General features: G+C 46.9%; 1 pseudogene across 1 annotated transcript; it reads left to right on the top strand.

Annotated features, from left to right (window-relative positions):
* The first annotated feature begins 18,872 nt into the window (after positions 1-18,872).
* Positions 18,873-19,026, top strand: LOC308525645 (large ribosomal subunit protein eL39-like; annotated as a pseudogene). Its single transcript has one exon. The product of its transcript is annotated as a large ribosomal subunit protein eL39-like (transcript).
* The last annotated feature ends 5,388 nt before the right edge of the window (positions 19,027-24,414 follow it).

A 24,414-nucleotide genomic window follows, 5' to 3' on the forward strand; every position in this document is an offset into this window, starting at 1 on the left:
CGTGGGGGCTGAGCTGCTCTTCACATCCCCGTCCTCTGCTGTCCCAGCCACCCCCACTCCAAACACTCTCTCCCAGCCAGGCTGCCCCCGACCCAAGGCCCCACACTCCTCCGAACTCACCTGCTTGATTCAAGATAGACTTGGAGTGCAGCCGAGGGAGGTGCACTTAGAGTGCAGTGAGACAACAGGCGGAACTTCCAGGCAGTGGGTGGGAGCTCCTGAAGAAGTGGAGAGAATAAAGGACTTGCCTTTTGCAAAAGATCTTCTGAACCAAAAAGATTCCCACTGGACGGGAGAACATATTTGCCAATGATACATCTGATAAGGGGTTCATATCCAAAACATATAAAGCACTCATGCAACTAACAAAAGGAAGACAATCTATTTTTAAAAGGGCAGAAGACCTAAATAGACATCTCTCCAAAGAAGGCATACAAATGGCCAAGAAACATGAAAAAATGCTCAAGGTCACTGATCATCAGAGAGATGCAAATTAAAACTACAATGAGGTATCACCTCACACCTGGCAGAATGGCTACCATCAACAAACAACAAATGCTAGTGAGGATGTGGAGAAAAGGGAACCCTAGTTCACTGCTGGTGGGAATGCAGATTGGTGCAGCCACTATGGAAAGCAGTATGGAGTTTCCTCAAAAAAATTAAAAATGGGACTTCTGTTTGACCCAGCTATCCCACTTCTGGGAATATATCCTAAAAACCCCGAAGAATATATGTACTAGTACCCCTATGTTCACAGCAGCGTTATTTACAATAGGTAAGATTTGGAAACAGCCCAAGTGCCCATCAGTAGATGAATGGATAAAAAAGCTGTGGGACACTTACACTATGGAATACTGTGCAGCTGTGAAAAAGAAGGCTCTCTTACCCTTTGGGACAGCATCGAGGGACCTGGAGACTATTATGCTCAGTGAAATAAGCCAGTCAGAGAAAGACAAATATCACATGATCTCACATATTTGTGAAATCTAATGAACAAAATGAATTGACCAACAAAATAAGACCCGAAGCATGGAGGCCTGGACCAGACTGACATATCTCGTGGTTGGGGGGGGGGGGGGGCAGAGGGGGTGTGGACAAAGAACTTATATTCTTATATGCACAGCCCATGGACATGGGCAATAGGGTGGTGAAGACCTGGGGGATTGGGTAGGGGCTGGGAGGAGGGGAGTAAAGGGGTCAAAATGGGAGACATCTATAATTATCAACAACTATATATATATATATATATATATATATATATATATATATATATATCCAGGGTCCATAACATCTGCAACAACCAAGGCTCCACTGAACACCGGAAGTCAGTGCTGGGTTGCCGTGGCGACCCAGCACTGACTGCAGCTGGTGCCAGAGCAGCAGCGACCCACCACTGACTGCCAAGGGGCTTCAGATCAGGCCCACCTCTTTGATCAGGCCCAGAGATAGGCCCAGAGACACTGACTGCCATAGAAACCGACCAATCAGAACCTAATCTGGGTAAACTACGAAGGCAGAACCTAAGGTGGGGGCTGAGGAGGGGTTTTAAGGGCAACAGCTGTTTGGTGTAAGGTGTAAGAAAGCAGTTCAATTTTTTAATGCTTTGGCAGTATAGTGCTTATGGCTGGCTATCAGTCCAGATATAGGGATTATGTGTTTTTGTCTGCCAAGAGCATCTCCTCCTGCTGAAAAAGGCTCCCCCCCCCCCATTTAAGCAATCCTAACCTATATAATCTATCTATACTAATAAAAGGGTAATATGCTAATATGACTGAGTTGACTGGCCATCTTCCGGATGTCCGACTTCCTTCTGGACAAAGCCATGGTGGTGGGGGCTGAGGCAGAGGCAGTTGGGGCGAGATCAGGCCGGCAGGGGAGGGCAGTTAGGGGTGATCAGCAGGCAGGCAGAGAGGTTAAGGGTGATCAGCAGGCAGGCAGAGAGGTTAGGGGTGATCAGCAGGCAGGCAGAGAGGTTAGGGGTGATCAGCAGGCAGGCAGAGAGGTTAGGGGTGATCAGCAGGCAGGCAGAGGGGTTAGGGGTGATCAGCAGGCAGGCAGAGGGGTTAGGGGTGATCAGCAGGCAGGCAGAGGGGTTAGGGGTGATCAGGCAAGCAGGCAGAGAGGTTAGGGGTGATCAGGCAGGCAGGCAGAGAGGTTAGGGGTGATCAGCAGGCAGGCAGAGGGGTTAGGGGTGATCAGGCAGAGACAGTTAGTGTGCTCACGCAGGGAGGCAGGTGAGCGGTTAGAAGCCAGTGGTCCCAGATTGGAGAGGGTGCAGGCTGGGCTGAGGGAACCCCTCCCCCCCCCTCCCGCATGACTTTCATGCACCAGGCCACTAGTACATATATATATTAAAAAAAGAAATAGTGCAACAAATAGGTTGACGTTACTACTGAAAAAATAAATAAAAACTAACACTCAAGCCCGACGGTGGCTGCAGCCAGAGTGGACCAAATGACCTCTCAGTGACCTTGTCTCTGCCACTCAGGGAAGAGGCCTTGTCCCGGGCTGGGTGCAGACGGTTTCTTTCCCTCCCCAGAGGCAAGAGGTTAAGGAGACAGCATTTCCCAAAAGCCACCCCACCCCTTCTCTCGGAGAGGCCAGGTTTAACAGGAGGGGTGCTCATGGCAGAGTAAGGGCTTCCCCTTCGCCTCCCATTCCCCCAGCGCAGGCGCTCCACCTGCTGTGTCACACGCGCACTCCAGTCCACATGCAAGGCTGGGCCCCCGATCCAGCCGCGTCCCAGGAGAGCACCCCCGGGGGACCCCCGCGCCGCCCGGAGGAGAGGCTGTGCTGGACCTGCCTCCGCCCCTCCCCGCCATCAGGGTGGGAGACAGCTCGCCAGTGCAGCACCTGCTTCCCTCCGATAACCAGCTCCTGACAAGCCCCTAATTGTCCCTGGAATCTCGGTGCCCGCGTGGAGAGTAGGTCATTTAACCAACAGTACACACAACTGAATAAAAATCCATTTTCCAAGAGAAAATTCTATTCTTATCGGAGTTTTGCAAGAGGGTTGCGAGCGGCCCGCGCTAATTGAAGCTTTGATGCTGGTGGGAGGAGGCCGCTAATCAACCCACTGAGACGCTCTTCAGCAGCGGGCCCTCCCCTAGGGCCGGACTCTGGGTAGTCTCTGGGATAGGGGGAGGGGACAGGGCAGGGCAGAGGCTCAGGGCAGCCCCACACCACAGGGGCTCAGCCACTGCCCTGGCACAAAGCCAGGAACAAAGGCACGAGGCAGGCAGGTGGCTGGGTGCGGAAGGCCCCTGAGGCTGGCAGGAGCCAGGACCCCGGTCAGGCAAGCCTGGGTCAGGAGTCCGGATGACCTTCTCCCGGTGCGGTGCGCCTGGGCAAGTCCGGACATTTCTGGGCTCAGTTCCTTCTCTGACAACCTGGTTGATGATGAGCAAAGAAAAATAAAATCCAGGAAGGGGAGTTTTATTTTTAAGGACATTCTGAGAGCCCGGCTACCCACCAATTCACCGGCTATACAGTGCGTAGTGCTCTGTGCTCACTGCTGGCTGTTGGCGTTTATTCCTGATCTCATTTCATCTTCGAGGTGGGAATCTGACACCACAGAAGCGTCTCACTCAGAATCTCACAGTAGAAAGTGGCGTAGTTGGAACTCAAACCTGCTATCTTTTTCTCCAAAATCCAAGCAGATTTCTCTTGTCTGACCTTTTTCTCCTAAAATGAGGTGGGAGGGCCCATCCAGCCCTTCATCCCATCTCCCCCACCTCCGTGCCCTGGCAATATTCTCTCTCTCTCTCTCTCTCTCTCTCTCTCTCTCTCTCTCTCTCTCTCACACACACACACACACACACACACACACACACACAGAGGCATCATTTCCTTTGCTCCTCACAGCAACATCACAGCAGGCAGGGGTCCCTGGAAACAGGAAGCTGGTCCTGCAGAGATGTGTGTGGTTACTGAGAATCCTCATAGTGCCAACTTCATCTGGACAATGAGGTACTGATGGCGGTGATGGCATTCTTCCTGCCTAGAGCCCAGCACACACAGTGCCTTCCACACAAAAGGCAAAGTTAGCACCAGCAGTCAAACCAGCCCACTCATGCAGGAACTGAGCTCAGAGGATGTCAGTTCCCAGGCCACACAGCCAGGGAGCAGCAGCCGTGGGACATCTTGAACCCCAACTTCAGCCACAAACCCATGACCAGTCCACTATTCTCTGTCCTCCAGAGCCTAGTAAAGGCCCCTGCCGATTAGGGCGGACGTGGGAAGGAGGCAGGAGAAACCCCAGCACAGGGCTGGCTGGGTGCTATGGACTGAATCATGGTCCCTACTCCCAAGTGTCATGTGTAGAAGCCCTGTCCCCCAGTGCGACATATCTAGAGGTGGGGCCCTCAGAAGGTGAATAGGTTCAGCTGAGGTCAGCAGGGTGGGGCCCTCAGGACGGGATTAGTGCCCTTGTGAGAAGAGACACCGCATCTGTGGGTGCCTGACCTCAGACTTCCAGCCTACAGAACTGCAGAAATAACTGTTCTACAAGCCCCCAGACTGGGTATTTGCTGAGCAGCCCGAGCCCACTAAGATGTCACCAGCACAGCTGAGTACTCAGCAGACACCGTCCCCGGCACCGAGAGCAGTCAGGGTAGGATGGGGCGGAACTGATGAGTCCTCACCCTCAGGGCCTCAGGAGCACAGCACAGCACTAGAGACCTACCCCCCTCTCGCAGGCCCAGCAGGGATGCAATGGTCCAGGGAGGAGGCAGGGTGACAGAGAAGGGAGAGGCAGTCTGGGCTACAAACTTGAAATGTCTTCATAAGAGAGAGGAGGAAGGAAGCGGCAGAATTTGCCAGGCCAATTAGGCTCCAAGAGTTAACGCTCACTTCTCTAGCTCCACTTCCCTGGCACCTGCCAGTTCTGTGCTGGGGGCTGGGGCTCAACCAGGTGAAGGCATGTGGACAAGTGGCGTGAACTCCAGCAGGAGCCATGTGTAAGGTGAGAGCGTTGGCAGGAGTCTGCTGGGCCCAAGGGAAGAGGCAGTTGCTTTCAGCGGCCATTTCAAGGGTGCTCAGGGGTGCTGGGGGAGGAGAGGATGGTCAGGGGTGCTGGGGGAGGAGAGGATGGTCAGGGGTGCTGGGGGAGGAGAGGATGGTCAGGGGTGCTGGGGGAGGAGAGGATGGTCAGGGGTGCTGGGGGAGGAGAGGATGGTCAGGGGTGCTGGGGGAGGAGAGGATGGTCAGGGGTGCTGGGGGATGAGGGGATGGTCAGGGGTGCTGGGGGGAGGAGAGGATGGTCAGGGGTGCTGGGGGAGGAGAGGATGGTCAGGGGTGCTGGGGGAGGAGAGGATGCTCAGGGGTGCTGGGGGATGAGGGGAGAGGTTTTTCAGGAACGTCCCTGACCAGTACCCCATTTGATAGCGCCCTCCCGGGATAGACTAATGATGAAAGAGCCAAGGCCCGGAGGGCTGGGGCAGCAAACTCAGCAGCCCAGGGCCTGCAGGGAGCTGAATGGGGCCCACAGCAGGGCTTTGCGCCCTGAGCGCAGTGCTCTCCCGCAGGCTCGGGCGGCTGGGGGTGGGAGGCAAAATGTGAAGTGCTCACTCCAAACCGGAGTGAGCACCAGGGGCCTGGGCTGAGCCTGCTGGTCTGGCTTCCCCCAGGGCCCAGCCTCTCCGCAGGGGCCTGTGCCCAGCAGGGTCTGCAGAGTCTCAGAGATACCTGCTCCCATACGGCTCAGACAGGAAGGGAGGGGCGGGCTCACCCGCTCAGTGCGGCGGAGTGGTTCTTACCAGGACAGTGGCCTCTGGCTTCTGCCTTAAGGAGCGTGGGGGGTAGGGAGGTCATGGGGGGAGGGAGGGCGTGGAGGGGGGACTGCAGAAAGTCAGCGAGGTCCAGAGGGCCAGCTGCACCGTGTCAAGGCCAAGGTAGGTGGGATGCCCCAGGACCCCCGAACTCCTCACTGCCTCTCCAGCTCAGCTGACCCAGTTGTGTTGGCCGCAGCAGGCTCCTGCACGTCCTGGCATACCAAGCGTTGAAACTTGGTGAACATTTGGAAAAACCGTTATAAAACCAGGAGCAGCCAAACAACCTGAGTCCCTGCAGGAACAGGGACGCCTGGGTGACCTGGTGTCCTAACTGGTCTGACCTTCCCCTCTGACCCCTGCATCCCAGCCTCTGCTTTGAGGCCCGAGGGATCACCCTCAGGTGTGTGCTGCCCATCTCACCGCCCCCTCCACCCCCCGCCGCCTCAAAACCCTCCCGTGCCTCCTCAAGGCCTGGGGATACCGGCGAAGGCTTCCCTTCACGTCTCCTCCCGCGGGCCCTTCCAGGAGCCTCCAGCCTTGCGTGTCCGTGCTCCCCCTGCGCAGGGCCCGGGCGCCAGCCCTATCCTGTGTGCGCTGCTCCTCATCCTGAAACAGCTCCCCACCTCCACGCATCGGTCTCCCGGGCACACGGCATTCCTTGCCAGCATTCCACAGAGGTGGAGGGTGTGATCGCACTAAGAAGCAGAACATATGCCCGTTCCCTCTGACTTGCTTTGGCCAGTGGAATGTTAGTGGGAGCGATGTGACTAAAGGTTAAGTGCCGTGTGAGGGGGCTCACTTGCTTGTGCTCTTTCCACCACCGTTAGAAGGTCACCCCGAGGCCTGCCTGCCGGGCCTAGGCGCTGGGTTCAAGACGCGTGCAGCAGATTTGCCCAAAGAGGCCCAGCCTAGATCAGCTGACTCTCAGCCAACTCACAGAAGCAAGAACTAAACAAATAGTCATTGTGATAGGCCAGGGGGATAGCATACATGCTTGTTACACAGCATGTTGCAGTAATCACTCACTGATACATCATTTGAACCGGAATCATGTCCAGCCAATCATCAGGCCTCGGATGAGATGGATGTCATTTCTTCTCGGCAGTTTGGCCAGAGCCCTCGCTGCTCCCACAGTCCAGGCTGAGGGGCTCCCCGGGCTCCCACGGCACCCCACATCGGCACTTTTCACCACACTGGGCACGCACTGGGTTATAATTTCCATTTCACTTTTCTGTCTCCTTCACAGGATTCTGAGCTTCTTGAGGTTAGGGATTGCATGTTACTCACAATTTCTGACACGGACTCAGTGACTGTTTGTTAGAAGAAAAACTGTAGCTGACCTTTTCCAACCAGTGGAAGCAAGAGGACTCTCGCTTTCCCAGCCCCGCCCACCAGCTTCACGGAAAAGGCCGAAGCGGGAAGAGGACTCCTGTGAGTTCCCGCCTCCTCCCCACAGCCATGTGCGCACACACATGCACGTGCTCACGCCCCACCCTTGTCCAGGCTGCCCGCTCCCACCCGCCTGCTCGCTTGGTGACGAAGCACTTTTTGAACCCATTTGCTCCATCTTTCTGCGATATCCTCCAGCAAATCAAGCATCCCCTTCTTGGGATGTTTTCAATCTGTTTTATGTTGATTTTAATTAAAGAATCCGAAACTGAACAAACAGTTCCTAGCAGGTGGCCATACAAGTGTGAAATAAGCAAACTGTTTTATCTGCCACAAACTCTGCTAGTAAATTTCTTCAAATTAATCCCAGCCTCCAATAGTCTGCTGATCTCAAGGAGAAAGCGAAGCAATCCTGGCCTCCAAATATTTGCTTCTGTTGCAGCTCCTGGAGCCAACAATGGGGTGTCCCCTTTGTTTCACCCTCACCCCCTGTTTTCCAGACCCACCTCTGGCCTCCGTTGGCCCAACACGTCAGCCCAGAACAAGGGTCATGTGCTTGCACCGTTGAGCTCCGTGGCCAGAACTCTAATAGCGCAGCCACATGCCCAGGAGAGCGCTCCCAGCCCTCTCTCTCCTGAGTACCACCACCTCCAGCCGCCCCTCCCACTGCTAACCTCCCAAAGCTCACCCACTCGCAGGAGGAGCAGACGTGGAGCCCAAGGTGAGGCTGGCTTCCCTACCGTGGCACAGCCAGGAAGGGAAGGGGCGCTGGGGAGGCGATGCCCGTCCCGGCCAGGGCATGCATGAGCAGGCACCGCATTCACGCTGCTGAAAGTGGAGGTTAGCATGGGCTTGCCAAATCCTAGTTTGCTTAATTTTTTCTTACTTTGGGATCTAAAAATTCCACATGTAGGGCTTTATTTTTAAAAATCATCCATGTATAGTGGTAAACGTTTCTCTCAGAGCTGTTCATAACAGCAAAAATTGAAAACCATTTGTTATTCAACAATAAAGGATTGGGCAAATAAATAATGGTACAAAGTATAGCAAAATATTCAATGCCTAAAAGGTAATCTCAGAGGGAAGGCAGGGGTGGTGGGTGGGAAATGATCAAGCAAAGAGCTTGTGTGCATGTATGCATAACCCTGGTGGTGAAGGCCTGGGTGGGGCATGGGGGCTAGAAGGGGCCAATGAGGGGAAGAGGGGGGCATATGTAAGACTTTTAACAATAAAGATTTTTTTTAAAGAAAGAAAAAGAAAAAATAATCTTGTGATTTATTTACAAGGCAATATGCCAACATGAATTCGTTTTTCTTTTAGTTTTGTACGTATATATAATCTAATATTCTGGATGTAGCATAAATACATTGAATATATTATTCTAGGTGTAATATGTGTGCGCGCATAAAAAAAAGGCTGAAAGGATATAAACTAAAACGCTAACGATAGTTGTCTAAGTACTGGGAATATACGTGATAGCTCCCATTTGTTTCTTTAAAAGTCAGTATTTTGTTAATTTTCTAATGTTGAGAACCCCGGCTGGAGAGTCTGGGAACCGGGCTGTGACCGGCTGTGCCCTAACGCAGACTTAGTGTTGTGTCATCTCCGGGCCCCACGCTGAAGCTGGGAGTGCTGGCGTGGACTTGGTGAGCCAGCGTAGGCTCCCAGCGTTGCAGTCTCATACCCTGGCCTTGGGGCCCCGGTGAGTCCTAGGCTCTGGGTACCTACTGTTGCCACTGTGGCCCCCCAACAGTCAGCTCTGCCCACAGCAGCCAAATGGTCTTTCCGAATCTGACCCACCGCTGCCTTCTTGTCTTCTCAGGACGACATGGCATGTCCTCCCACGGTCTGTGTGTCCCTAACGATCTGGCCGCTTGCCAGGAGCCGGTCCATCCTTGCTGTTTCAAGGGACCTGGCATATATGGCATACTGTGCTTAATATGTTTGCTCACCTTCTTGGCACTATGTGTTTTAACCAAGGTCACCTCTCTGAGAAAGGTTGTTTCTCCAGGTAGGGATTTTCCCCTGAAGTTAGGGAGGGAATAAAACCCCTTAACTAAGTGCCAGAGAGGTAATTAATCACTTTAACTATGAACAATCATGCTTAAGCTACATAATCTTTACTCCCTGGAATGGAGATAAGAAATGCCCTAACCTTTGGAATAGAGATTGATAGGATTGGAATCAACTGGTATAAATACAGATGTAACGACAACAGGACACAGAATCTAGACACAGAACCTAGACACAGAACCTACACAAAACCTAGAGACAGAAGAACTTTGCTGGAGAGAACATGGCAAAAGATCCTGGACAGAAACTGGAGACAGAACCTAGCGAGAGAGCATGGCAAAAGATCCTGGACAGAAACTGGCCACAGAACCTAGAGACAGAACCTAGCGAGAGAACATGGCAAAAGATCCTGGACAGAAACTGGCCACAGAACCTATCAAGAGAACCTGGCTGAAGAACCTAGAGACAGAATCTGGCTACAGAACCTGCATAGAACATGGCAAGAGAACCTGACTAGAACCTGGTGACTGAACCTGGCTGGAGAAACTGGACAGAACCTGGCTGGAGAACCTAGCAAGAGAACATGGACACAGAACCTGGCTGGAGATCCTAACCAGAACTTCACTGGAGATCCTAGACAGAACTTGGTTGGAGAACCTAGCCAGAACCTGGCTGAAGAACCCGGCTACAGAATCTGGCGACCGAACCTGGCTGGAGAACCTGGAGAACCTGGCTGAAGAACCTAGTGAGAGGACCGAACCAGAACTTGGCTAGAGATCCTAAGCAGAACTTCGCTGGAGATCCTGAACAGAACTTGGCTGGAGATCCTGGCTAGAGATACTGGCTAGGCTGCTGATCAACTGAACGCTGTCTCTGTGTCATTCCTTCTTCGCCGACTCCGTCCACACTTTTGGGGACCCCTGGACCTGCTGGGGTTGGACCCCAGCAGCCGCTGCCCAGGTCCCAGGGCTCCTGATGCTCTGATGGACACATCGCTGTCCATGCTGCCTCCCCACTCCAAGGCAGCTCCCTGCGGGCAGGGCCTCCAGTGCCCACAGCAGCCCTCCCCAACCCCCCATGGCACTCGCAGGATGCACGTTTCCTAGCTGAGCGCCTGCCCCGGTCCCTCCCTGCGTGGCTCATCCTCACAGAATGCAGAGCACATGCTCAGGGTCCGGGCTTGTCTCACATGGCTCAGGGGTTCCTAACCGGAGAGCCAGGGACCACTACAGAGTCTGTGGGCGGATTTCAGGACGTCCGTGACCTCCTGGAAGTTCAACACAAACATACAAACACTTTTCTGGGGAAAGGATTCGCACCTGCCATCAGATACAGAGAAAGGCAAGAATCCAACGTTTTGAAGGAGGATGAGGGAGACACCCAGGAACAAGCCATGTGGTGTCTGCCCTCAGGCGGAGGGTCAGGTACTAGCTTACAGAGTGACATGGACCAGGCGAGGCGGGTAATTTCAGCTCCCGGAGCACACACAGGAGGAGGCTGGGCTTCTGCGGGGCAGGCCATCGGGGAAGGCTGTCCCAGGGAGGCCCCAGCAGGCCCGGAGGGTGAGTGGACAGCAGCCCTTTGGAGCAGATGCTCATCCCTGCTGGCCCTAAGGAAAGGGAAGTGGGGGAGGGTGGGTGCCGGGGGAAGAGGGGGAGGTGGCCTGTTTTGTAGCCTGAACTGTGCAAGCGTTTTCCCCAGAGCAGCATTGCAGCGAAGTGAAGAGCGGACTGGGCCCCTTCCCGGCTCTGCGGCGCACTGCCCGCGCTACCCATGGGAGCGACATAATCTCTCTGAGTCAAGGTTTTCTCATCTATAAAATGCAGGTAATAATAGAACCCCTTTATAAGATTGTTTTGAGGATTAAATGCAGTAATATTTGTAAAGCATTCAGCCGATGTCTGGAATAAGTAAGAGGAAAAATCAACACGGCTCCTTTCCTAGAGGAACTTCCGTCTGGAGGCGCTGGGTGCGTGGAACCTGGCTGTTCTCACTCTCTCCCACCCACAGGTACACGCGCCTTTTCCTCTGTGCCCCTCAGACCAGATGAAACAACCACAGCCACACCAGGTGCTCTAGAGGACCCACACAGAGGGTCTGGCAGGGTGGGAGGGGAAGCTTGCTACACTAGGGGCCCTTAGGTGAGTCGAGGTGCCTGTTGGGCTCCTACCCTTTCTTAACTTACCTTGACACCTTATGAGGAACGCTCCTGCCAGGGACCAGAGTTGGGTGAGGAAATGAACGTTGTTAACGTTCATATCTATTATGTGTTGAGTTCAAAGGAGGTATGATTATCCCATCTTTCAGGTAAAGAAATTGAGGGTCAGAAACTTTAAAAAGAGCTAAAGTCATAGTGGTAGGCAGCCTAATGGCCCCCGAAGATGTCCACATCCTAATCTCAGAAGCTGTGAGTATGTTGCCTTACAAGGCGACGGAACACTGCAGATCTGATTACGTTAAGGACCTTGAGATGGGGACTCATTCCAGCCGGGTTTTGTCCTCCTTGCCCCGAAGACATCGCTCAGCAAAGTCACCTATGCCTCCTGCATTGCCAGGTCCGACGGCAAGTTCCCTATCCCCACCTCACTCACCAGACTATTTGGCAGAAACAATCACCCCCCTTCCCCGAACCCGCGTCTCAGTTGTCTCGGGGACACCACTCGCTCCTGGTTGTCCTTCTCCTTCACTGGCCACCCCTTCCAGCCTCCAGTTTGGATTCTTCCCTTCTCCACGTCATGCTGCGTGCCACTGCTCCTCTCACACCTGCGGCAGAAGGCTGAAGGTTTGTTCTCTACGAAGGGTAAGACAGAAGGCCTCTGGACTAGGGTTCAACCAGCACAATTGAGGGGGTGCATATAGACCATAAACAATGGAAATTAGTTATTTCGTCATACTAAATATGGGATCCTGAGACTCACAGCCTGAATGCTGGCAACCAGACCTTTGTCCCTCAGGCAGGAGTTTGGTAGACACTGTCTAGGGAATATGACAAACCAATGTGAGAGATCTAAGACACTGGCATTGTTTCCTAACAAACAACTCACTGAGGTTGAAAAGGGACTCCCTCAAGCTCAAAGTTTCCAATCAGCTCTTTGGTCTGCTACCAACTCATGAGCTGACAGTCAAGGGTTATAGATACTTAAGGGGGTAAGAAAGCATCTAATATGAAAGACAGAGATCAAAGCAAACAAACAGAAAGTGATAACAGAGGAAATAACTATGCAAAGGAAAAAAATTCTTAAAAATTGTTAGCAACCTCAGATATAAAAGAAGATACAGCAGCCACAAAATAAGAATAGAATTCTGAAAGAAATGGACACTGTACAAACAAACATAAAGAGCTTTTGTAATTTTCTGATAGCAAAAGTAAAAAACTTGACAGATAATATGGAAGATATTTTGAGAAAATATCTAAGAAAGTAGAGTAAGAAGAATGGAAAATAGAAGAAAAAAATAAGAAAATTAGAACACTAGTTGATGTGATTCAACATCAAATGGGGGACTTGTGTATCAACAACAAATCTTTAAAAATTTAAATATATGTATGTGTATACACATATGTGTACATATATAAGTATGAATATATATAGAAAAAGAGAGTGATAAAGCAAATGTGTTCAAATGTTAACATTTGGGAAAACTGGGCAAAGAGCATGTACCATTCTTAAGTTTTCTGTAACTGATATTTCAAAATAGAAAGATTTCCAAAAGGGAAAAAAGAAGAAGAAGAAAACAAGAAAAGACAAACAAAAGGTAAGGAGGACAATAAAATAATTCATGAGGTGCAAGACAAGATGGCAGAGTAGAGACATGCTGTACTCACTTCACCCTCATCCACGTCAGAATTATAACTAAACTACAGAACAGCCATCGTTTGGAACTACCTGAAATCTAGCTGAATGGAAGTCATACAACTAAGGAATTAAAGAAGAAGCCTTGAGGCCGGTAGAAGAGGAAGAGACACAAACAAGGCTGGTCTCATACCCATGCGTGGCAGTTGATAATTGGGAAGGATATCTTGGCTGCATAATTCCTCACAGGGAGCAAGGGGTCCCAGCCCTACACAGGGCTCCACATCCCAAGGCTCCTGTGCTGGAAAGAGGAGTGTCCACAGGAGTTGCTGGTGAACATTGGTGGGGATTCTGTCCTGGTAAGAGGGAGGACTGCTGGAAACACAGGTGTCCTCGTAAAGAGCCTGTGAACAGACTCACTCACAAATACTCAGTGCTCCCTATGCCTCTTGCCCAGCTCTGGTGGCAACCAGCCTTGAGTCACGTGTGGCCTCTCCCATGCACCTCTGGGCTCAGCACAAGCAGCTACAAACTGAAAATTACTTTGTAGTCCTTCCCAAGTAGCACTGGGCCAGACACAGGCAGTGGCGGACCTTGGCATGCACCAGAGTCCCTCTCAAGAGGCCCAAGAACCAACACACCTGGTGGCTGGCTTCAAAGCACAACAGAGCACCACCCAATTAGCTCTACAAATGAAACAACCACAGCCCTGCTGGGGCAAATTCTTATCTGTGGGGTTAGCCCCACTGTGGTCATGGCAAGTTTTCAAAGCAAGTGAACCTGAGTGTCAACCCCCACCTACTAATGTGCTACAGCAATCAAGGCTCAGCTACAACAGAAGGGCACATACAACCCATAAAAGGAACATTCCTGGAGCACCTGGCTCAGGTGACCAAGGAGACTGCACCACTTGGCCACATAGGACCCCTATTACATAAGGCCAGTCTGCCAAGACTAGCAGATGTAGCAGCTCTACCTAATAGATAGAAACAAACATAGGGAAGTTGCCAAGATGAAGAAACAAAGAAACATGTCCCAAATGAAAGAACAGGAGAAAACTCCAGAAGAACTAAATGGAATGAAGATAAGCAGTCTACCAGATACACAGTTCAAAAAACTGGCTGCTAGGATGCCTAATGAATCTAGTGAGGACTCCAGCAAAGATATAGAAAACATAAAAAAATAACAGCAACCATAAAAAAAAACCTTCAGTCAGAATGAAGAATACAATAACTGAAATAAAGAATATCCTAGAAGGAATCAACAGCAAATTAAATGAAGCAGAGGATCAAGTCAGCAACTTGGAAGACAGTGTAGTGAAAAATCACCTAATCAGAACAGCAAAAAGAAAAAAAGAATAAGAAAATAATTCTTGTTTAAGGAACCTCTAGGACAGCATCAAGTGTACTATCATTCGCATCATAATGGAACCAGAAGGAGAAGAGAGAGCAATGAATTGAAAACCTATTTGAAGAACCAGTGATTAAGACTTCCCTAACCTGGTGAAGGAAATATGCACACAAGTCCAGGAAGTGCTGAGAGTCCCCACACCAAGACACATCATAATTAAAAAGCCAAAGGTTAAATACAAAGAGAGACCCTTAAAGATAGCAAGAGAAAAGCAATTAGTTGCCTACAAGGGAGTTCCCTTAAGACTGTCATCTCATTTCTCAACAGAAACTTTACCGGCCAGAAGGGATTGACAGAAAATATTCAAAGTGATGAAAAACAGGGGAATACAAACAAGACTATTTTACAGAGATAGGCTATCATTTAGAATTGAAGGACATATAAAGAGCTTCCCAGACAAGAAAAAGCTAAAGGAGTTCATCACCACCAAGTCAGTAATACAAGAAATATTTAAAAGACATCCTATATAATAAAAGCATAATATGCTAAGTGTCTGACTGTTCATTCGACCTTTCATTCAACTTTTCCACCAGCCACTGAGACATGCACTGACCACCAGGGGGCAGATGCTTTAACCCAGTAGGTTGGCTTGCTGCTGGAGTCTGGACAATCAGGACTGGGCAAGATGGGCTGGACACACCCTGGAGCCGTCCTGTGGTCCCTCCCCAGCCCACCAACCTCCACAGTCCCTCCCCCGCCAGCCATCCCCCATCAGCCCTGATCAGGACTGAGCAAGATAGCCCCGATCAGCCCTGATCGCTAGCCAGGCCGAGGGGCCCACCAGTGCACGAATTCATGCACTGGGCCTCTAGTATTTAAGAAGAGGGAAGAAAAAGAATATAAATCCATGGCTGGTTTGGCTCAGTAGATAGAACGTCAGCCTGCAGACTCAAGGGTCTCGGGTTCGATTCCCAGTTGGGGCATAAGCCCAAGTTGTGGGCTCATTCTCCAGTAGGGGGCAGGAGGGAGCCAATCAATGATTCTCTCTCATCACTGATGTTTCTAACCCTCTCTCTCCCTCTCATTTCCTCTCTGAAATCAATAAAGATATATTTTTTAAAGTACATAAATATAAGCTGTAAAATAACAGTAACTACATACCTACCAATAATCATTTTAAATGTAAATGGATTTAATGCTCCAATCTTAGCTGAATGGGTAAGAAAATACAACCCATACATATCTGGTCTATACGAGACTCATTTCAGATTCAAAGGTACACACAGACTGAAAGTAAGGGAATGGAAATAGGTATATCATGCAAATGAAAGCAAAAAATGTTGGGTTAGCAATACTTACATCAGACAAAATACGCTTTAAACAAGGGTTATAACAAGAGACAAAGGACTATGATAAAGGAACCAATTGACAAGAGGACACAACCCTTATAAACATTTATGGATCCAACAGAAGAGCACCCAAATTTATAAAGCAAGCATTTACACATAAATCAACATTAATAGGGTAATTGTAGAGGACTCTAACACTCCATTGACATCAATAAATAGATCATCCAAACAGAAAATCAACAAGGAATCAGCGGCCTTAAATAACACACTAGACCAGATGGATTTAACTGATATTTTAGAGCATTTTACCCCAAAGCAACAGCACACACATTCTTTTCAAGCATACATAGAACATTTTTCAGGATAGATTACGTATTAGGACACAAAGCAAGCCTCAGTAAATTTTAAAAGATTGAAATTATATTAAGCGTATTTTCTTATCACAATGGTATGAAACTAGAAATCAATTACAAGAAAAAAGCACATAACACATGTAGGCTAAATAACATGCTACAAACAATGATTGGGTTAACAATAAGATCAAATTAAAAAATAAAATGATACCTTTGAGACAAATGAAAATAAAAACAAAACAATCTAAAATCTATGGGACACAGGAAAAGCAATCCTAAGAGGGAAATTCGTATCAATACAGACCTGCCTCAAGAAACAAGAAAAATCTCAAATAAATAATATAACCTTACACCAAAAGGAGCTAGAAAAAGAAAACAAAGCCCAAAGTGAGTAAAAGGAAGGGTATAATAAAATCAAGAAAAATAAATAAAACGGATTCTAAAAAAATAGTACAGTCAATCATGAAACCAGAGCTGGTTCTTTGAAAAAGATAAACAAGGTTGATAAATCTTTTACCAGACCCACCAAGAAAAAAAGAAAGGACCCAAATAAATAAAATTAGAAATAAAAGAGAAGTGATACCAACACCACAGAAATACAAAGGGTTGTAAGAAAACACTACAAACAATTACATGCCAACAAATTGAACACACTGCAGGAAATGGATAAATTCCTAGAGCCATATCATTCAAGTCTAAGTCAAGAAGAAACAGAAAGTCTGAACAGATGGATTACTACTAACGAAATGAAATCAGTAATCAGAAAACTTCCAACAAGCAACAGTCCTGGTCCGAACAGTCTCATAGGTGAATTTTCTCAAACATTCAAAAAAAATTAACACATACTTCTCAAACAATTCCAAAAAAATTTTAAGAAATAAAGGCTCCCAAGCTCATTTTATGAGGCCAACATTACCCTAATTCCAAAACCAGACAAAGACATTAACAAAAAAATGTATATCCCAATAAATATCCTTAATGAACACACATGGAAAAAATCTCAACAAAATATTAGCAAATCAAATTCAGAAATACATTGAAAAGATCATACACCACAATTAAGTGTGATTTATTCCTGGGATGCAAGGTTGTTGGTTGAATATCCATGAATCAATTAATGTGATCCACCACATAAACAAAACAAAGAGTAAAAATCAAATGATCATATCAATAGATGCAGAGAAAAGCATTTAACAAAATCCAGCTCCCATTTATGATAAGAACTTTCAGCAAAGTAGAAATAGAGGGAACATACTTCAACATAACAAAGACCATATATGACAAACCTATGACTAACATTCTCAGTGAAAAACAGCTGAAAGTGCTTTCCTTAAGATCAGGAACCAGACAAGGACATCCACCTTTACCACTTTTATCCAACATTGCATTGGAAGTCCTTGCCATAGCAATCGACAAAAAGAAAAAACAAAAGGCATCCACACTGGAAATGAATAAGTAAAATAGTCATTATTTGCAGATGATATGATACTGCTTATAGACAGAAACCTAAAGAGGCTACCAAAAACTATTGGAACTGATAAATAAATTTGGTAAAATAGCAGGATACAAAATTATATTCAGAATCAGTTGCATTTTTATACACCAATAACAAATTATGAGAAAAAGAAATTAAGAAAACAATCCCATTTACAATTGCATTAAAAATACTTTGGAATAAATTTAACCAATGAGGTAAAAGACATGTACTGGGAAAGTTATAAGACATTGAAGAAGATACAAATAAATGGAAACATATACCATGCTCATGAATAGGAAGAATTAACATCATTAAAATGTCCATACTTCCCAAAGTAATCTATAGATTTAACGCAATCCCTATCAAAATACCAATGGCATTTTCACAGAACTAAAACAAATATTCCAAAAAATGTATATGGAACCACAAAAGACCCTGAATAGCCACAGCAATCTTGAGAAAGAACAAAGTTGATCATTTCATGCTACCTGACAGCAAACTATACTACAAGACTATAGTAATCAAATCAGCATGGTACTGGCATAAAAACAGACACATAGATCAATGGAACTGGATAGAGAGCTCAAAAATAAACCCACGCCTATGCAATCAATTAATCTGTGACAAAGGAAGCGAGAATATACAATGGTGTAAAGAAAATCTATTCCAAATATTCCTGAAATTATAGGAGTGGGAAAACTGGACATATAGATGCAAAAAGAAAAGAAAGTAGACCACTTTCTTACACCATATATAAGAATAAACTCAAAATGAATTGAAGACTTAAATGTAAGACTCAAGACTATAAAGCTCCCAGAAGAAAACATAGGCAGTAAACCCTCTGATATTGTTCTTAAAAATATTTTCCTGATATATATTCTTAGGCAAGGGAAACAAATTAAAAAATGGAACCACATCAAACTAAAAAGGTTTTGCATAGCAAAGGAAACTATCAACAAAATGAGAAGACAGCCTACTTAATGAAGGAATATATTCACCAATGACACATCTAATACGAGATTAATATCCAAAATTATAAAGATCTCCTACAAATCAACACCAAAAAGACAAACAATCCAATTTAAAAATGGGCAGAGGACCTGAATAGATACTTCTCCAAAGAGGACATGCAGATGGCCAGTAGACATATGAAAAGATGTTCAATGTCACTAATCAGCAGAGAAATGCAAATTAAAACTACAATGTGATTGTCAGAATGGCTATCATCAATAAATCCACAAACAGCAATGTTGGCAAAAACGTGCAGAAAAGGGCACCTTCATGCACTGTTGGTGGGCAAGCAGGTTGGTGCAGCCACTGTGGAAGCAGAATGGCTCTTTCTCTGCCATCACGGTGCATGCGTTTGCTTCTCCTTCGCCATGTCTTCCCACAAGACTTTCGGGATCAAGAGGTTCCTGGCCAAGAAACAAAAGCAGAATCAGCCATTCCCAATGGATTCCGATGAAAACTGGTAATGAAATCAGGTACAACTCGAAGAGGAGACATTGGAGAAGAACCAAACTGGGCCTATGAGGAATCACACATGAGAGATGGCTCACATATTTATGCTGTGTCCAGATTGCCTGCACCTTTAAATGATTGAAAAGACCACTACTGTCAAGACAGTTGGGGCATTTTAATTGGAAAATTATTAGATTCATGATTTTGCTCTTTTGATTTTTTTTCTGTAGTAGTAGGTTGGTTCAGTAATAAATGTGTGAGACCTTAAAAAAAAAAAAAAAAGAAAAAAGAAAACAGAATGAAGCTTTCTCAAAAAAAATATTTTTTTTAAATAGATCTACCTTATGACCCAGTAATTCTTCTTCTGGTTATATATCCAAATAAATACAAAACACTAATTTAAAAAGATATATGAGCCGAAACCGGTTTGGCTCAGTGGATAGAGCGTCGGCCTGCGGACTGAAAGGTCCCAGGTTCGATTCCGGTCAAGGGCATGTACCTGGGTTGCGGGCATATCCCCAGTGGGAGATGTGCAGGAGGCAGCTGATCGATGTTTCTCTCTCATCGATGTTTCTAACTCTCTATCTCTCTCCCTTCCTCTCTGTGAAAAATCAATAAAATATATTTAAAAAAAAAAAGATATATGCTCCCCTCTGTCTGTTGCAGCATTATTTACAACTAGAGGCCCGGTGCATGAAATTCATGCGGGGGGGGGGGGGGGGGGTAGGTGGTGATTGTCCCTCAGCCCAGCCTGCACCCTCTCCAATCTGGGACCCCTCAGGGGATGTCCGACTGCTGATTTAGGCCTCACAGAGATCAGGCCTAATGCAGCAGTCGGACATCCCTTTCACAATCTGGGACTGCTGGCTCCCAACCACTCACCTGCCTGCCTGCCTGATTGCCCCTAACCATTTCTGCCTGCAAGCCTGATCACCTCCTAACCACTCCCCTGCCAGCCTGATCGATGCTTAACTGCTCCCCTGCCAGCCTGATTGCCCCCAACTGCCCTCCCCTGCAGGCCTGCCCCCCCAACTACCCTCCCCTGCAGGCCTGGTTGCCCCCAACTGCCCTCCCCTGCCAGCTCAGTCACCCCTAACTTCCCTCCCCTGCCGGCCTAGTAGCTCCCAACTGCTCTCCCCTGCAGGCCTGGTCCCACCCAACTGCCCTCCATGCAGGCCTGGTCACCCCCAACTGCCTTCCCCTGCAAGCCTGGTCCCCACCCAACTACCCTCTCCTATAAGCCTGGTCCCCACCCAACCTCCCTCCCCTGCAGGCCTGGTCCCACCCAACTGTCCTCCCCTGCAGGTCTGGTCACCCCTAACTGCCCTCCTCTGCAGGCCTGGTCCCCCCAACTGCCCCCGCCGGCAGGCCTGGTTGCCTCCAACTGCCCTCCCCTGCCAGCCTGGTCACCCCTAACTGCCCTCCCCTGCCAGCCATCTTGTGGTGGCCATCTTGTGAATACATGGGGGTGGCCATCTTGTGTGAGGGCATGATGGTCAATGTGTATATTACCTCTTTATTATATAGGATAGCCAATATATGGAAGCAGCTTAAGTGCCCATCAATAGATGATTGGATAAAGAGGTGGTACATATAGGGTGTCCCCCAAAAAAATGTATACACACACTTTGAATTATTATAAAGGCAGTGTTGATTAAAATACATTTCATTTTTGCCCTAACTGGTTTGGCTCAGTGGAGAGAGCATCAGCCTGTGGACTGAAGGGTCCCAGGTTCGATTCTGGTCAAGGGCATGTACCTTGGTTGTGGGCACATCCCCAATAGGGAGTGTGCAGGAGGCAGCTGATCAATGTTTCTCTCTCATCGATGTTTCTCTCTATCCCTCTCCCTTCCTCTCTGTAAAAAATCAATAAAATATATCTTTTTAAAAAATGCATTTCACTTTCAAAATTGAGCTATCAGTTGTTAAAGTGTGTATACATTTTGTCAGGACACACTTATATACAGTGGAATATTACTCAGCCATAAAAGAATGAAATCTTACCATTGTGACAGCATGCATGGACCTCCAGGGTATTATGCAAAGACAAATACCATATGATTTCACTTATGGTGGAATCTAAAGAACAAAATAAACAAATAAACAAAACAGAAACAGATTCATAAACACAGAGATCAGACTGATGATTGCCACATAGGAGGGGGTGGGGGTACTGGGTGGAAAAGGTGAAGGGATTAAGAAGTAAAAATTGGTAGTTACAAAATAGTTATGTGGATGCAAAATACAGCATAGGGAGTATAGTCAATAATATTGTAATGACTGTGTATGGTACCGGGAGGGTACTAGACTGATCAGGGGATCCCTTCATAAATTATATAAAGTCGTAACTACTATGCCGCACACCTGGGACTGATATAAAATAGTATTGAATGTCAACTATAATTGAAAAATAAATAAATTTTTTAAATTATTCATAAAAATTTCCCAAAACTAAAGAGCATGAATTTCCAAGTTGAAAAGGTTCATCATAACGGATGAAAATAAATTCACAGAGACACATACTTACAGATGCCAAGTTTAAAGAGGAAATCCAAAAAGGAAAAAAGAGGTCACAACCAATGTATCAGGAATCAGAATGGTTTTGAACGTCAACACCAATACTAAACTCAAGAAGGTACTGGAGCAATATATTTAACTTGTACATTTTTTTAAAAAATTACAAATCATAATTCTATATCAGTTAGGATGAGCTTGGTTATGCTGTGGTAACAAACAACTTCCACATTTCAGATGCTGTATGTTGACCTCAATTCAGCAGGAGCCCAGCTCGTGGGGTGTCCACCTATCCTCACAGTAGAAAAGAAAATAGGACAAATCAGCTCTTTAAAAAAACTGTCAGGAAGTGGCACACATCACATCTGCTCACATTTCATTGGTCTTGGCTAGTTACATGGACTTGCCTAACTTCAAATAGTCAGATAAGTGCAACCCTACCATGGACCCAAAAAGAAAAGAACTAGATAAATATATAATTACCAGTCCATCCTCGGGTCACTAAACATTTAGTTCACTCTCCTCACCAAGCAGCATGTACTCACCCTCTCCCCAAAGGGCAACAACCCAAAATCTCCACCTATAGTAGCAACACACACCAAGTTCAGCATCCCTGGGGGAGGTGTTGTGCTACACACATCACATCTTGGTGTGGCTCTCCTCTTAGTCGGGAGACCTATCAGCTGAAAATAAGTTTTCTGCTCCACGCACTCAATATGCAGTGATGAAACAGAATAGGACAGTGGTCAGCAAACTCATTAGTCAACAGAACCAAATATCAATAGTACTTCTTCAAAATAGACTCGCTCAGGCCGAAAACCGACTTCTGTGCATGGGCCACGAAGTTTCAATTGCACTGTACATGCGTGCCCACACGTGGTATTTTGTGGAAGAAGCACACTCAAGGGGCCAAAGTGCCGCATGTGGCTCGCGAGCCACAGTTTGCAACCACGGGAATAGGATAACCAGAGAAAAGGAGGAATGGAAGTCCAAGACCCTGTCCACAGCGATTCTGAATCCTCCTGGGTGACAGTTGAGGGCTCCATTCCTGGGAGCAGGGATGTGGCTGGTCTGAGCTTCCATTATGCACCTCAGGAATAACTCCTTTGTCCATTACACTCCACTGCTACTGGCTCTTTCCTCGAAGAAATTCTTTCTTTTCCATTATTCTCCTGGGCTGTATCTGAACATGCTCTCCTCAAGAGCTGAGCCTCTTTCTTAGACCTTCCTGCTGATAGACAGGGCTGTTTCAGGTTCTGGAATCTCTTTCTCAGTCCAGACTGGTGGTCTTTTGAGCAATACAACTCTTCAATATCTTATCTTTTTACCTACTTGATTTTGTCAGCAATAACATTCAGTAACCATGCCCATACTTCTTTGAGAGATATAGAACCCAGAGTTCTATGTCTTTGATTTCTCATCTCCACCCATTCTCTCTTCATCTCAAGATCAGTGTAGTTGAGTTTATCAGGATTAAGTGGGAGATCCACAGACTTACTCTATTTTCCTTGAGACATTTGTCCTAGTAAAGGGATAACTGAGTGCCGCATCCTGGGGGCTTTTTACCTAAAACATTTTAACCTACTCCACTTTAACAGCGGGCGTGAGAACCTTGCCCTTATTTTTGTTTTGTTTTTAACTTTTTGTTTGTTAATCCTCACTTGAGGATATTTTTCCATTGATTTTTAGAGAGTGGAAGAGAGAGGGAAAGACAGAGAGAAACATCAATGTGAGAGAAACATTGGGCCCAGGCCGGGGAGGAGCCTGCCCTTGATCAGAATCGAACCCGGGACCCTTTGGTCCCCAGGCTGACGGTCTGTCCACTGAGCCAGATCGGCTAGGGCCCATGCCCTTATTTTGACCCTTGCCACAACAATGAATTTTAAGTGGCCTTTTGTCATTCAAAACTCATTTTAATTTTTTCTCCTATTATTTGGAGTCTAAAATGAAGTGACTTTTCCAAATATTTCAAGACTCTGAATTTTTGGGAACTCTCTATGCACTTTCTTTCCTGCTTGCATATTAGCCAATTCTCTTCAGAGCACACTTTTTCTTACAAATTTGCCAAGCACAGTAAATAATAAGCAAACATATGCTAGCAAACTGTTTCCTCATATCTTCATCTTGAGTTTAAACTTTCTTAATAATGGTATCTGATTCCCAGGCAATTCATTAAATATTTCACACTACCCAATGTAAAATGCCATCATTACAACGTCTAATCACGCTTCTTACAGTCACTGCACAGCCCCTACAACAGACCACCTACAATTTTATTACTTCTCCATCTCCAGGAGTGTATCTTGGTCTCAGTCAGGATAAGCTAGATTATGATGTGACAATCAACAACCCGTATATGCCTACCAGTGAAAGTTTTATTTCTTGCTGCATAGAAGGGAGAGATATGCCCCAAGTCACTCTTCCCCCGGGAACCCAGGCTGATGGAGCCTCCAGCATCTCAAATATATCAGTCACAGTAGCAGAGAGGAAACGCGGTAAATTGTACACCACTTCTTAGAGTCTGCTGCCCATAGAATACCTTCTACTTCTACTCACGTTTTGTTGTCTAAAGCAAGTCACACTGCAATGCTAGCTGTCATGTGTCCAGAAAAGGAAGAACTATAAATATTCATGAATGGCATTAATGGCTACCGTAAATTCTATAAGCAGTCAAACTATCATCTGGCATAAAGTATAATCCTTAGGATTTTCAATTTTGCAAAATCTCAACAACAAAAATAGTTTATCTCTCTTCATAAGACTACAGAGCATGTCATCTATCAAAACAAAACAAAAAAGTAATCCAAGAAAGGAGAAGTCAACCAAGCAAAGGAAATCTCCTGGGTGAAAGGAAAAAGGTCCTAGAATGCAGCTGCTCACAACACACAGAAGACAACCAGTCCAGGTTGGAACACTGTAAGTCAAGAGGTAGAAATGTCTCTCCAT

This window comes from Myotis nattereri (genome assembly GCF_964212035.1).
Source record: "Myotis nattereri genome assembly, chromosome: 9".
Lineage (NCBI taxonomy): Eukaryota > Metazoa > Chordata > Mammalia > Chiroptera > Vespertilionidae > Myotis > Myotis nattereri.